Source organism: Zea mays, chromosome 8 (assembly GCF_902167145.1).
Source record: "Zea mays cultivar B73 chromosome 8, Zm-B73-REFERENCE-NAM-5.0, whole genome shotgun sequence".
In the NCBI taxonomy this organism is placed as follows: domain Eukaryota; kingdom Viridiplantae; phylum Streptophyta; class Magnoliopsida; order Poales; family Poaceae; genus Zea; species Zea mays.
In genome coordinates, this window is record NC_050103.1 from 54,591,719 (window position 1) to 54,606,289 (window position 14,571).

Below are 14,571 nucleotides of genomic sequence, written 5' to 3' on the forward strand. Positions count from 1 at the left end.
TGGCCGCCGCCCCCCCTGTCCACCTCCTCCTCCCTCCATTGTTGCAGCCACCAAAACCCTAGCCGCCCCCCCTCCAATCCCCTCCTCCCTAGGTGCTACTCCGTGCCGCTCGGATCGTCGTCTTTTGGTGCGAATCTCCAATCATTTTGGTGGAAGGAAGAAGGGAGGAAGGAAAAGGGGAGAACCCAAGGTGATTTTTCTTTTGTGTTCATCCCTTGTTCATTTGCGCTGCGATTCAATGGATTAGATGTTGCGTTTGCGATTAGATAGAGGGGGGGCTGTCCAGAATTTTGCGTGGTGGATGAACAGCGGTAGTTCCAGCAGTTTTTAGTTTTTTTTCGTGAAGATTTAATGGGGATCAATTTGGGAATCTTGTAGAGCTTTGTTTTATCTTTCCAACGAGTATTTATGCGCTCAATTTGGAGTTATAAATTAAAAGTTATCATCGTTTGAATCCGGGTATGTGGCTGTCCAGAAAACAGATTTTTCAGAGTGATGAACAGCAGCAGTGTTAGCAGTTTCTGGGGATGTTTCGGGAGTAATTAGTGTTAATCAGTATGAGAATCATGTAGGGCTTTTTCTTATCTTTCCAACAAGTACTTATGCGCTCAAATCGGAATTATATTTTAAAAGTTATCGCTGTTTGAATCCGCGTATGTCGCTGCTCAAATCAGAAAAAAAACAGATTGCAGGGTTTATTTTGAGGACCGTTTAGAGGTAAGTAGATGTTAGAATTCAATCATGAGTTGTATATAAAACTTGTGGGGAATTTTATGTAGTTGTCTCTGAAGTTTTTGTTTATTATCACTGCTGTCCTAAATTTTAAGTTATGGACTTGTTAAGCAGCGCCGCTGCAGTTTGGTTAGTGAGGGGAGAATTGTTACCGTGGCGGGGTTTGAGATTGCGCGTAGGTGCGGTGTTGTCTTTGAGTTTTTTTTTCATGAGAATTTGGTGCACTAAGTTGGGTGTCAAAAACAGGTGGTGGACTTCCGGATCGTTCTTAGGGATTTTGCCCTAACTTCGGTAAAGGCAAGTAAAACAGTGATGGTTATTTCGTCTTTTGATTGAAGAGGCTCATACTTGATTATGTTTGTGCTATTTGTGTTCGTATCCATTTTCCTAATTGGGTACCATCGTTTGAAATTATTTATGCTTTATTGATTATACATGTGGAGGGTGTGGTTTGATCATGTTACCCATGTGGTTATTGATGTGAAATGGGTGGAAGTATATGTCTAGCACATTTTATTTGGGAAGAACTCATGTTGTTGACATGCATAATGCATTCATCATCCATTGCATTGAAGTTTTCGTCGCGATCTTATGGTCCGACCGTACCGGTACAAATGAGCATCATATGTTTCCCGAGAAGGGGTATGATGCAGCTTCATATCCTTAGAGGTATGAAGGCAGAAGTCATGTTGCATCTGTAGCCATGTGCATTCATGGGTGAAGTGTGGAACCTATTTTGGTGATGTGGATAAGGTGGATCTTTACTTTGTAATTCATCTTGGCATTGAGTAATTGATTACTTGCTTACTTGCTGCAAATTAATATTTAAGGAAGAAGTGGGGAACCATGTGGTTGCTTATGCACGGTTGGCTTGCATTGTCCAACTGTTGTTTGTTTTTTTTACTTGCTGAGATGTGTCATCTCACTCTTGCATTGTCTGATGCAGGCACCTGATCTTTGCTTTGGGAAAGAAGGGATGTAGCAGCACGGCCACCACACTTTTAAATAAAGGAATAACTGTTTATTAATGATGTTAAACAGGAAGGGTCAAGTCTAGGGAATTATTACATTCTAATCTTTCATGGTAGTTGAACTGTTTAGTTTGGTGGGCTGAGATGTCTATCTTTTGTCTGGTCATGAATGTTTTTTCTACCGTTGCATTTTGATTATACTATGGCAATTATCTTTCTTTTATATCCTGTATAAACTATATGCTTCCCTTGTTATGCTACTTTCAAGGGAGGTGCTGCCGGATTTTGCAGTACTTTCTTTCTCTATGTGTTGCATGAGTCTTGTAGAAAGGTTTTTTTTGGTATCATCCATTGTGTGGGATCAGTGGGGTGTTACAGTTGGTATCAGAGCATAGGCTGTAGGTCCTAGCAAGTGGAGTAGTAATAAATTGACACACTGCACATGTAGGATGGGTTTTCGGTCTTGCTATTGATATGATTATGTTATTCTCTGTGCTAGTTTTGACATTATCTAGAGAGATGCTATGCTTATCTCATATACTTATTATTCTCATCCCTGTGGATACAGCTATGCCGCCTCGTAGAGCTCGGGGTAGTCCGCAAGCTCCTAGTGGGGACTCGATGAGTCCGGCGGCAATGTTAGCCGCGATGCAGGCCATGCAGCAGGAGTTGGCCCTTCTGAGGCAAGCCATTCCTGTCGCCCCTGCAGGTGCTGCTCAGGGAGCTGGAGGTGGAGAAGTGCCCGGGGGTGCTGTCCCTGCGGGTGCTGTTCCTGGTGGCGGGGCCGGGGTGCCTCTTCCTGTCAGTGGTCTTTCTCTGATGCAGTGGATGGGCATGAAGTTGGATTCTTTTGATGGCAGTGGTACTCCGGTCGAGGCGGCAGATTGGCTGACTTATGTGGAAGATAAGATGAATGTCTTCGAGATTGCTTATGAAGATCGGGTTCGCTTTGGCACTCAGCTGCTGAAGGGTGAGGCGCAGATTTGGTGGAGAGGCGTGCAGGCAGCGCACTCCTCCTCACCAGGAGTCCTATCATGGGATGTTTTCATCAGGCAGTTCGAAAGGAGATTCTACCCGGTCACCTTTCTGGAGAAAATGAAGATTGACTTGCAGTCCTTCAAGCAGGAGAAGAAGTCTGTCACAGAGTATGAGGTGGGCTTCAACAAAATGGTCCGCTTTGTCCCTCATGTGGCTTATAATGAGATGGAGAAGGCGAGCCAATTCCGTCAGGGTCTGAAGCCTTCTATCAGGCATGCTCTGGGGGCCTTTCCGTTGGTGGACTTCCGTACCACAGTGGAGCAGGCGCTGGGTGTGGAGATGCAACACCAGTACACCATGGAGTCGCAGAAGTCTTCGGGTGTTGATCAACCTCGCAGCCAGGACACGAGGAGAGGCAACACTGGAGGTCCAGCTCACAAGAGGGGCAAGTCTCAGCATCAGCGCCACCATCCTTACCGTGGCAAATCTTCTGACTCAGGTACTTCAGGAGGAAGTACTCAGAGGTTTCGGGCCGTTCCTAAGCCCGGGTTGGGGCTGGTGTGTTTCCGCTGTGGAGATGCGCATCGCCGTGCAGAGTGTCAGTGGAGTGGCAGGTGTTCTATCTGCAGTCAGGACCACAAGGATGTGGTGTGTAGGAGGAATCCCAATGGGAAGCTCAGATGGGAGCCGATAGCTTCCTCCTCTTCTCAGGGCACTATCAATATGATGTCAAGTGCTGAGCAGCAGTTTTCAGTTCCTCTTCCTCCACAGCAGCTTTATGTGCCCGGGACTTCTCAGTTCGTGCCGATGCAAGGTTTTCCGCAGTATCAGGTTGTGCCTACTCCTGCGCCGTCTACCCCTGTGCTGTCTCAGTTTGGAGCTCCGCGCCAGCCTCCTCCGGTGGCTCAGTGGGGTTCTTCTGTTAATTTCACTCCGGGAGCTTCCTCTTCTGCGGGTATTTCTGGAGCTTATGTGCTACCCGCTACGGATGGCAGGGAGCAAGGAGACGTGGTGACAGGTACGATTTCAGTTGATTTATTTGCAGCCCATGCTCTTTTTGACTCTGGCGCTAGCTATTCGTTTGTTTCGGAGGATTTTGTGTCGCGGGCTGGTCTTTCGGTGCAGAGGTTGGGTCACCCAATTTTGGTCAGTTCTGCTAATGGCTCCATTAGTAGCTGTTCAGTTTGTCAGGGGTGTTCCGTCATTCTTGCTGATGAGGTTTTTTCGGCTAATCTGGTGGTGATTTCCTTGGGGGCATTCGATGTTATCTTGGGTATGGATTGGTTATCCCAGTATCGCGCGGTTATATCCTGCTTCTGGAAGACAGTGTTATTGCAGGCGCCATCGGGTAAGGAGGTGGTATTCTTGGGGAGTTCTCCGAAGTTCACATTATCCTTGTTGGCGCAATTGCTTCCTGATCGCTGGTCAAGGAAGTCGGGGATCTTTTTCTCTATGGTGGTGGAGGGCGAGGCTGCCTTGCGGGTGCAGGACATCCGGGTGGTGTGTGACTTTGCTGACGTGTTTCCAGCAGAGCTTCCAGGCATTCCTCCGGAGCGCGATGCAGCTTTTGAGATTAAGCTGATTCCGGGTACGCAGCCTATTCATAAGGCCCCGTATCGAATGGCTCCAAAGGAGCAGATTGAATTAAAGCGGCAATTGGATGATCTGCTGGCTAAGGGCTTCATTAGGCCTAGCAGGTCTCCATGGGCTTCCCCAGTATTGTTTGTTGAGAAGAAGGATAAAAGCAAGCGGCTGTGTGTGGATTATCGCGCTTTGAATCAAGTGACAATCAAGAATAAATATCCGCTTCCCCGAATTGAGGTCCTCTTTGAGCAGTTGAGGGGTGCCCAGGTGTTCTCCAAAATTGATTTGAACTCTGGTTATCATCAATTGAGGATTCGTGAGGAGGATATTGAGAAGACTGCCTTCTGCACCAGGTATGGGCATTATGAGTTCATAGTCATGTCCTTTGGCTTAACTAATGCCCCTGCTGCGTTTATGGAAGCAATGAATAGGATGCTGCATGAATTCTTGGACGATTTTGTGGTCGTATTCCTAGATGATATTTTGATTTATTCAAAGACCGAGGCCGAGCATGATCAGCATCTCCGTCTCGTTCTGGGTGCCCTAAGGAAGAATCAATTCTATGGCAAGTTGAAGAAGTGTGCCTTTTGGCTATCTGAGGTGGCTTTCCTGGGGCACGTGATTAATCAGCAGGGTATTGCGGTTGACCCCAAGAATGTTGCGGCTGTAGTGGAGTGGAAGAGACCTTCTAGTGTCTCTGAAATCCGAAGTTTCTTGGGGCTTGCTGGGTATTATCGGCGTTTCGTACCAAATTTTTCCAGCATTGCTAAGCCTTTGACTAGGCTCTTGGGGAAGGGTGTTCCCTTCGTCTGGTCCAGCGATTGTGAGATCAGTTATCAGTCATTGAAGAGCAAGTTGGTGGACGCCCCTATCCTAGCTTTGCCTGAGAGCGGTAAGCGTTTCACAGTTTATACGGATGCTTCGCGTATTGGTCTTGGCTGTGTGCTGATGCAGGAAGGCAGGGTGATTGCTTATGGCTCAAGGCAGTTGAGGAAGCATGAGGGGAATTATCCAACTCATGATCTGGAATTGGCTGCGGTGGTTTTTGCTCTAAAGTCGTGGAGGCATTACCTTTATGGCGAGGCTTGTGACATTTTCACTGATCACAAAAGTCTCAAGTATATTTTTACTCAGAAGGAGCTGAATTTGAGGCAGCGTCGGTGGCTAGAATTGATTAAAGATTATGATTTGTCCATTCATTATCACCCGGGGAAGGCTAATGTGGTGGCGGATGCCCTTAGCAGGTCCGGGGTTCCAAAGGTGGCCTTGCCGTTGATCGCTGATCTGGACCGTTTGGGGATCGCTTTGTGTTATGTCGGCACCGCTAGCGAGGAGACTCAGATGCTTATTCAATCCTCACTTATGGAGATAGTGCGTGCGGCTCAGCAGCAGGATCGTCTTTTGCAGGAAGCCCGAAGGAGGGTTGGTGATGGTAAACCGCGGGAGTTCACCATTGATGAGAATGATTTGGTTCGTTTCAGGGGCCGTCTTTGTGTGCCTCAGAAATCAGAGGTGAAGCTGGATATCCTGCGAGAAGCTCATAAAACGCCTTACACCGTCCATCCTGGCGAAACCAAAATGTACCGAGATTTGAAGCAAAACTTCTGGTGGAAGCGGATGAAGGTTGACATTTCTAAGTATGTGGCCGCCTGTGAAGTATGTCAGCGCGTGAAGGCCGAACATAAGCGGCCTGCAGGTTTGCTGAAGCCATTGGAAATTCCAGAGTGGAAATGGGAGCATATCACCATGGATTTTGTGGTGGGTCTACCTCGTTCCCCTCGTGGCAGGGATGCTATTTGGGTGGTAGTGGATCGCTTGACTAAGTCTGCGCATTTTATTCCCATGAAGACCACGAATTCAGCTTCAGAGTTGGTTCCCTTGTATATGAAGGAAGTAGTCAGGCTTCACGGGATACCTAAGTCTATTGTTTCTGATCGAGACTCCAAATTTGTATCCAAATTCTGGGAGAGTCTCCACAGTGCATTGGGCACCAAGCTTTTGCTTAGTGTCGCTTTTCACCCTCAGACGGATGGTCAGTCAGAGCGAACAATCCAAACCTTGGAGGATATGTTGCGTGCTTGTGTTCTGTCATGGAAGGGTAGCTGGGAGGACCATCTTGCTCTGGCAGAGTTTGCGTATAACAACAGCTACCAAGCTAGCATCAAGATGGCACCATTTGAGGCTTTGTATGGCAGGCGGTGTATCTCTCCTCTGTGCTGGGAGACTTTGGGAGAGAGATCCCTGGTTGGTCCTGATTGGGTTCAGCAAACTTCTGAAAAGGTTCGGGAAATTCGTCAGAGTATTTTGGCAGCTCAGAGTCGTCAGAAGAGTTATGCTGATGTGAGGAGGCGGGATCTGGAATTTGCTGTGGGTGACCAAGTCCTTCTCAGGGTATCACCCACTAAGGGAGTTGTTCGGTTCGGTGTCTCTAGGAAGCTCAGCCCAAGATACATTGGACCGTTCACTATCTTGGCCCGAGTGGGCAGCCTGGCTTATCGCTTGCTGCTGCCGGATTCCATGGCAGGGGTACACCCGGTTTTTCATGTCTCTATGTTGAGGAAGTTCTTGCGGGATCCGGACCATCAGATTGAGATGGAACCAATTGCGGTGCAGCAGGATCTGACTCTGGAGTGTCGTCCGGTGCGTATTTTGGAATTCTCGGAGCGTGTGTTGAGGAAGAGATCAATTAAGTATGTCAAGGTCTTATGGTCTAATCAGTCAGAGCGCGAGGCTACGTGGGAACTTGAGGAGTTGATGCGGCAGAAGTACCCGGAACTTTTCGTTGTGGGTAAGTGTTGTTGATTTGCTAAGCTTTTCTTGTGTCATTCCGATAGAAGCGTCAGAATTCGAGGACGAATTCTTTTTAAGAGGGGTAGAATGTGATACCCGGTTTGCAAAGAAGAGAAGTTGGGGGTTGTTTTTTTTTGTTTTTTTTTCCTCATCCAGTTGTTGTTTTGGGGATTTGGAATTTTGTGAATAACATTCGCAACTAGGGCAGTAGATTTTTTTTGGTTTGACATTTGCGTTGCGGTCGGGAGCTGTCGCGTGGGTTAGTTGGGCCGCAATTGGTGTTTCGGCCCATTAGGCCTCCCAAACCCTAGCCGCCACCCTCCTATCTACTCCCCCTCAAGGCTGCCGCCCCCCCCCACTCCTCATTTCCCCCTTGGCCGCCGCCCCCCCCTGTCCACCTCCTCCTCCCTCCATTGTTGCAGCCACCAAAACCCTAGCCGCCCCCCCTCCAATCCCCTCCTCCCTAGGTGCTACTCCGTGCCGCTCGGATCGTCGTCTTTTGGTGCGAATCTCCAATCATTTTGGTGGAAGGAAGAAGGGAGGAAGGAAAAGGGGAGAACCCAAGGTGATTTTTCTTTTGTGTTCATCCCTTGTTCATTTGCGCTGCGATTCAATGGATTAGATGTTGCGTTTGCGATTAGATAGAGGGGGGGCTGTCCAGAATTTTGCGTGGTGGATGAACAGCGGTAGTTCCAGCAGTTTTTAGTTTTTTTTCGTGAAGATTTAATGGGGATCAATTTGGGAATCTTGTAGAGCTTTGTTTTATCTTTCCAACGAGTATTTATGCGCTCAATTTGGAGTTATAAATTAAAAGTTATCATCGTTTGAATCCGGGTATGTGGCTGTCCAGAAAACAGATTTTTCAGAGTGATGAACAGCAGCAGTGTTAGCAGTTTCTGGGGATGTTTCGGGAGTAATTAGTGTTAATCAGTATGAGAATCATGTAGGGCTTTTTCTTATCTTTCCAACAAGTACTTATGCGCTCAAATCGGAATTATATTTTAAAAGTTATCGCTGTTTGAATCCGCGTATGTCGCTGCTCAAATCAGAAAAAAAACAGATTGCAGGGTTTATTTTGAGGACCGTTTAGAGGTAAGTAGATGTTAGAATTCAATCATGAGTTGTATATAAAACTTGTGGGGAATTTTATGTAGTTGTCTCTGAAGTTTTTGTTTATTATCACTGCTGTCCTAAATTTTAAGTTATGGACTTGTTAAGCAGCGCCGCTGCAGTTTGGTTAGTGAGGGGAGAATTGTTACCGTGGCGGGGTTTGAGATTGCGCGTAGGTGCGGTGTTGTCTTTGAGTTTTTTTTTCATGAGAATTTGGTGCACTAAGTTGGGTGTCAAAAACAGGTGGTGGACTTCCGGATCGTTCTTAGGGATTTTGCCCTAACTTCGGTAAAGGCAAGTAAAACAGTGATGGTTATTTCGTCTTTTGATTGAAGAGGCTCATACTTGATTATGTTTGTGCTATTTGTGTTCGTATCCATTTTCCTAATTGGGTACCATCGTTTGAAATTATTTATGCTTTATTGATTATACATGTGGAGGGTGTGGTTTGATCATGTTACCCATGTGGTTATTGATGTGAAATGGGTGGAAGTATATGTCTAGCACATTTTATTTGGGAAGAACTCATGTTGTTGACATGCATAATGCATTCATCATCCATTGCATTGAAGTTTTCGTCGCGATCTTATGGTCCGACCGTACCGGTACAAATGAGCATCATATGTTTCCCGAGAAGGGGTATGATGCAGCTTCATATCCTTAGAGGTATGAAGGCAGAAGTCATGTTGCATCTGTAGCCATGTGCATTCATGGGTGAAGTGTGGAACCTATTTTGGTGATGTGGATAAGGTGGATCTTTACTTTGTAATTCATCTTGGCATTGAGTAATTGATTACTTGCTTACTTGCTGCAAATTAATATTTAAGGAAGAAGTGGGGAACCATGTGGTTGCTTATGCACGGTTGGCTTGCATTGTCCAACTGTTGTTTGTTTTTTTTACTTGCTGAGATGTGTCATCTCACTCTTGCATTGTCTGATGCAGGCACCTGATCTTTGCTTTGGGAAAGAAGGGATGTAGCAGCACGGCCACCACACTTTTAAATAAAGGAATAACTGTTTATTAATGATGTTAAACAGGAAGGGTCAAGTCTAGGGAATTATTACATTCTAATCTTTCATGGTAGTTGAACTGTTTAGTTTGGTGGGCTGAGATGTCTATCTTTTGTCTGGTCATGAATGTTTTTTCTACCGTTGCATTTTGATTATACTATGGCAATTATCTTTCTTTTATATCCTGTATAAACTATATGCTTCCCTTGTTATGCTACTTTCAAGGGAGGTGCTGCCGGATTTTGCAGTACTTTCTTTCTCTATGTGTTGCATGAGTCTTGTAGAAAGGTTTTTTTGGTATCATCCATTGTGTGGGATCAGTGGGGTGTTACAGGGGCAGTTTCAACAGCTTCGGTTTCCTCTCCGTCGCTAGTAACCCTAGCTGTTGAGCGCACCCTGGCCATTTGATGTTGAATTTCTTGCGTTATGACGAAGTTGATTATTCTTTACCTTTGCCGAAGCTCCCTCTTGTCACGAAGCTAGAGCAAAGTAATACGGTGAACAAGCTTCGGATGTGGTCAAATTTTTCGGCAGCACAACAATGCAATAACAGTAAATGTTGTGGTAACTTCACACCTACCCGTCTGTTTATATAGTGTTGCAGGCGGGAAGGTGAATCGTCAAGCCGCTCGCACCCGCTGAACAGTCACCAGCACTCGCTGAACGGTGGAACATAGTGCCCAAGAGGCTGAATCACTAGATCGCGCATACCCGTTGCATGGTGGGACCATTCTTCACTCGGAATATTTAAATCGTTTCTCGGCAACGAGCTCAGGGAAGGTGTTTTTTGGACCTTCGGCATTCCGATGCCTGAGAGAGTTTTTCACAGGTCGAGCTCGTTACGAAAAACGATCTGGCACCATGAAGGGGCTACTGTTGGGGGTCTGCTTCGTCGTCAAAGGTCCCATAAGAAGAAACACCTTCGGAAGATTGACACAAAGCCGAACCTATCAATCAGAGAGCTTCAGAGTACATTTCCAAATGCACCGACTTAAAGATGAAATGACCAATCGGCCCATGATAACTTGTATTATGATTGTAAACCTTTGTAAAGGGCATGAATGTAATTTCTCACAGACTGCGTCCTATGCCTAAAAATAGATGAACATTACCCCAATACTGTTCACGCTATCCTGTATTCGCTCGTGCGTAACACTTGGATTCTTGCCTTCTATCAAGCCAAAGGTATAAATTTAATTAAATATCATATTTAAATATTCAAGTTTATATAATGAAGACATGTGAATGATATTATATGTTGATTCATGTTATCTTTCATGTTTCATATGTTTCGTCTTTCACTATCTTACACCATGATGATGAAGGTACGTCCTTCATGACCTTCGTCCGAAGATCATTATATCCTAAGGGAAATAATGCTTCGAAGGACGAAGGACATTAACATTTAATACTCTGTGTTGCCTTGTTCTTGACTCATAGCATTTGAGAACAAGTCCCCAACACCAAGCATTCACTAAGCATCTTAAGACTCCTAGACTCCGCCTCCACGCATTTGGATTGTTGTGTTAGTGATTTGAGCTCCGTTTGAGTTGTGAACTCCATGCGCCTTGTTTTGAGCTCAAGTCTTGGCTTGTGTGCGTGTGTGTGCTACGAATTAAGTATTGCGTGTGTTGCTTTCCCTCCTTTACTTCTGTACTTCTTGTGTGATCATCATTGTAAGGGCGAGAGGCTCCAACTTGTGGAGATTCCTCGCAAATGGTAAGAGAACTCAAAAAGAAAAGATTGTGGTATTCAAGTTGATCATTGGATCACTTGAAAGGGGTTGAGTGCAACCCTCGTCCATTGGGACACCACAACGTGGAAGTAGGCAAGTATTACTTGGCCGAACCACGGGATAAAAACTGCGTGTCTCTTGTGTTGCTTTTCTGTGTGATGGATTCCATCTCAAGAACTCGCTTTATAACCACTTGGTTTAATCAAACTAACATATCATAAACCAAGTTTGTGTTATTAGTATTGAATTTTACAGGATCACCTATTCACCCTCCCTCTAGGTGCTCTCAATAACACCTATCATGATGAGCAATACTAGTAAATCTCTTATCATAAAGAAAGGCATGGTTCTTTTTAGAGCTACTAGCCATGGGAGCCTTCCCTTTTTCTTTGTTGAGATTGGAAGTCCTTTGGCTTGTTAAGTTCTTGGTTTCCTTTTGGAAACCAAGTCCATCCTTAATAGAGGGGTGTCTACCAATGATGTAGGCATCCCTAGCAAATTTTCGTTTTTCATAATTATCCTTGCACGTCTTAAGTTGAGCATTAAGACTTGCAACACCATCATTTAGCTTAAGAATAGTAGAGGCATGTTCATTACAGGCATCAATGTTAAAATCTTTGCACCTATTGCAGATAATAACATGCTCTATAGATGAACTAGCAATATTTACTTCTTCTAAATTAGCATTTAAATCAACATTGAAATTCTTAAGCTTAGAGATAGAGTCGTTACAAGCAGATAGCTCAGAAGTCAATATTTCATTTTTTTAATTTCTAGAGCAAGAGATTTTTGAACATTAATGAATTTATCATGTTCCTCATAAAGAATGTCTTCTTGCTTTTCTAGAAGCCTATCTTTTTCATTAAGAGCATCGATTAATTCATTTATTTTATCTACTTCAGATCTATCTTAGCCTTTAAATAGACTATTGTAATCTACTTCATCGTCAGAAGATTCCTTATCGCTAGAAGAAGTGTACTTAGGTGTATCTCGAATACGTACCTTCTTCTCCTTAGCCATAAGGCATGTGTGGCGTTTGTTAGGGAAGAGGGAGGACTTGTTGAAGGCCGAGGCAGCTCCTTCATCATCGGAGTTGGATGAAGAACAGTCGGAGTCCCATTCTTTTCCAATGTGCGCCTCGCCCTTCGCCTTCCTGTAGTTCTTCTTCCTTTCCTTCGTCCCATTCTTTTCTTGTGCCTTTTCATTGTCATTATCGGGACATTGTGCTATGAAATGACCAGACTTACCACACTTGAAGCAGGAGCGCTTTCCCCTCGATTTGTTCATGTTGGGATACTCCTTGCGTCCCTTCAAAGCGGTCTTGAAGCACTTGATTATGAGCGCCATTTCTTTGGCAGAACCACCTGAATTATTCCACCTTAAGTGCCCAAGTCACGCCTCAGTGGCCGTAACACACTTAAATTGGAATAACCCGTCAGTCCCTCAGATCTAGTCTGATAAAGCCACTTAACTAGGATCAAATACCACAATCTCACTCGAAGGTGAGTCACAGAAGAAATACAATAAAACAGGAAACCTCAAATTAAGGTACTAGAGTTATTACAATAACCGGAGTTTTTCAATAGCTGAGGTAAGTTCACAAAATAAAATGCAGCGGATAATCGATATCGTCGGTAGCGAGGAATTGGGCAAGGCCTAGCCCACTACTCCTCCTGCCCGTCTCCTATCGGAGTAGCATCCCACTCGATTGTCCAACCCGGTGGCAGGGTGGTAGGCCAAGTCACACCATCAACCATATCCTGAAGCGTACCTGCAAAAATTATGCCACAAGCAAGGCTGAGTATACTAATACTCAGCTAGACTTACCCGGTGTGAGAAAACTACTGCTCTACCTCTAGACCATGCAGCTGTTTGGCTGAGGGGTTTGGTTTGCCAAAGGCACTAGCTGAGTCTAAAATCAAATTTTAGCTTTTCAAATTTCTAGCATCATTATCTTAGCTAAGTTTGCTCTTTCTAAGCATACATGGTAACAAGCATTTAGTACAAACAACAAGTTATCTCATGTAAACCTCATTTCACTTCTTACTCAATGTAGTACAAGGGGTCAAGCAGTCTCATTAGCTGCGAGAAGCAGACGATTCGAATCGAGTTTTAACCTTGCAAGGTAAACCTAAACACAAGACATTTTAGGGCACTGCGTCCCACACACGTCAACCGTCCCCATCGATCCCCCATTCACGGCCAGAGTTCACCGCCTTGGCATACAATGCTCCACTGACCCCGGCTGCCGCCGTGCAGTGACCGCACTTGTACCCACCATAGCTAGCATGGGAGACCCAGTCCCAGGACAACTGAGGGGAAAAGTCCGAGCCCAGCTTCACTCAGGTACTAGGTTTACCGGTTACCATATTTCCCGACATGTGTTTAGTACGTTCAAACACTTGACTCAGGTATCCACACATTAATCCTTAATTCCTTTTCCCGTCTCATGGACAAGGCATCCTCCCTGGATCCAAGTCCATAGACCATCATAGATTCTGTTATCAAGATGAATACAATCAATTCCTGACCTCGTGCGGGTGCTAGAAAAATCACTCGACTTCTACTGAGATCCTGATTTAGCATAGCAGCTACTCGACCTAGCATACTAGTATCCATCTCAAAAAGGAATCCTAAGTTCATGCAACTAGGGGTTTCAAGCAACTCCTACACTTAAGTGCACATTACAAACCTACAAACAATAAGTGTAGTAAAGTAGCATATATAGATACAGTTATGCATAAAACCGGGGCTTGCCTTCAAATGTTGGGGCTGCAGGGAGATCCTTGATGGCAGTCTCGGGAGCTTGCTCCTGGTCCTCCTCGTGGACAGCTCCTTGCTCGGGGATGAGCACGTACTCTCTGTCAGCGAGATTGCAATCTAATGAATGAAATGAGTAAGATACATGCATGGTATGATATGCAATTTAGCAATTAAACTTTGATGGTGAATGATCAAATTAATGAGGTAGAGCTTAATCTTGCTACTGATGATTCTTGTGGTATACTAAGCAAATTAGGGTCAAGCTTGGTTAAGCTAAGTGGTAAGTTTATTTTGATGTTCCACTAATTTATTTTTGATGTCTTAGTGAGAGTTTATTAAGGTTTCTAGCTGAATCCTTAGAGTGAGATTTATTATTCCCTCTCTTCCTTCTTATTTCTTTTATGCTTTTAAGGTGGGTTTCAACTATAAGATAGCTTAATAAATTTTCAAATATTCTGCAAAAATTACAGTGGCTTCTTACTGGTGTATAAGTCTCTGTCTCCAAATTTGGGCTTTAAAAAATGAGTGGTTCTCTCTGCATAAATTATCAAATATTAGGGCAGAGGGGGTGTTTTGAACTACAACCTTCTTTTTACAGTGAGTTATTCTCTAAGACTTATTTTTGTTGGCATTCACATGCTATAACATGATTTTGTACAAATATTTAGCCACTATTACTCATTAGTTATTTTACTATGATTTTCTAAAGTTCCTAGCCAAAGGGGTGCTTTCTACTACCACTATATTTGAAAAATATTAAACAACAGATTTTCAATTTTTCCTACTTTATTCTTTGTGCAAGAGCAATCATTCTGAAGTTTGGTAACTTTTTGATTAAGGGAAAGGTGGTAGGAATTATTTAGATTAAATGACCTTTTTCATGAAGTATTGGCAATG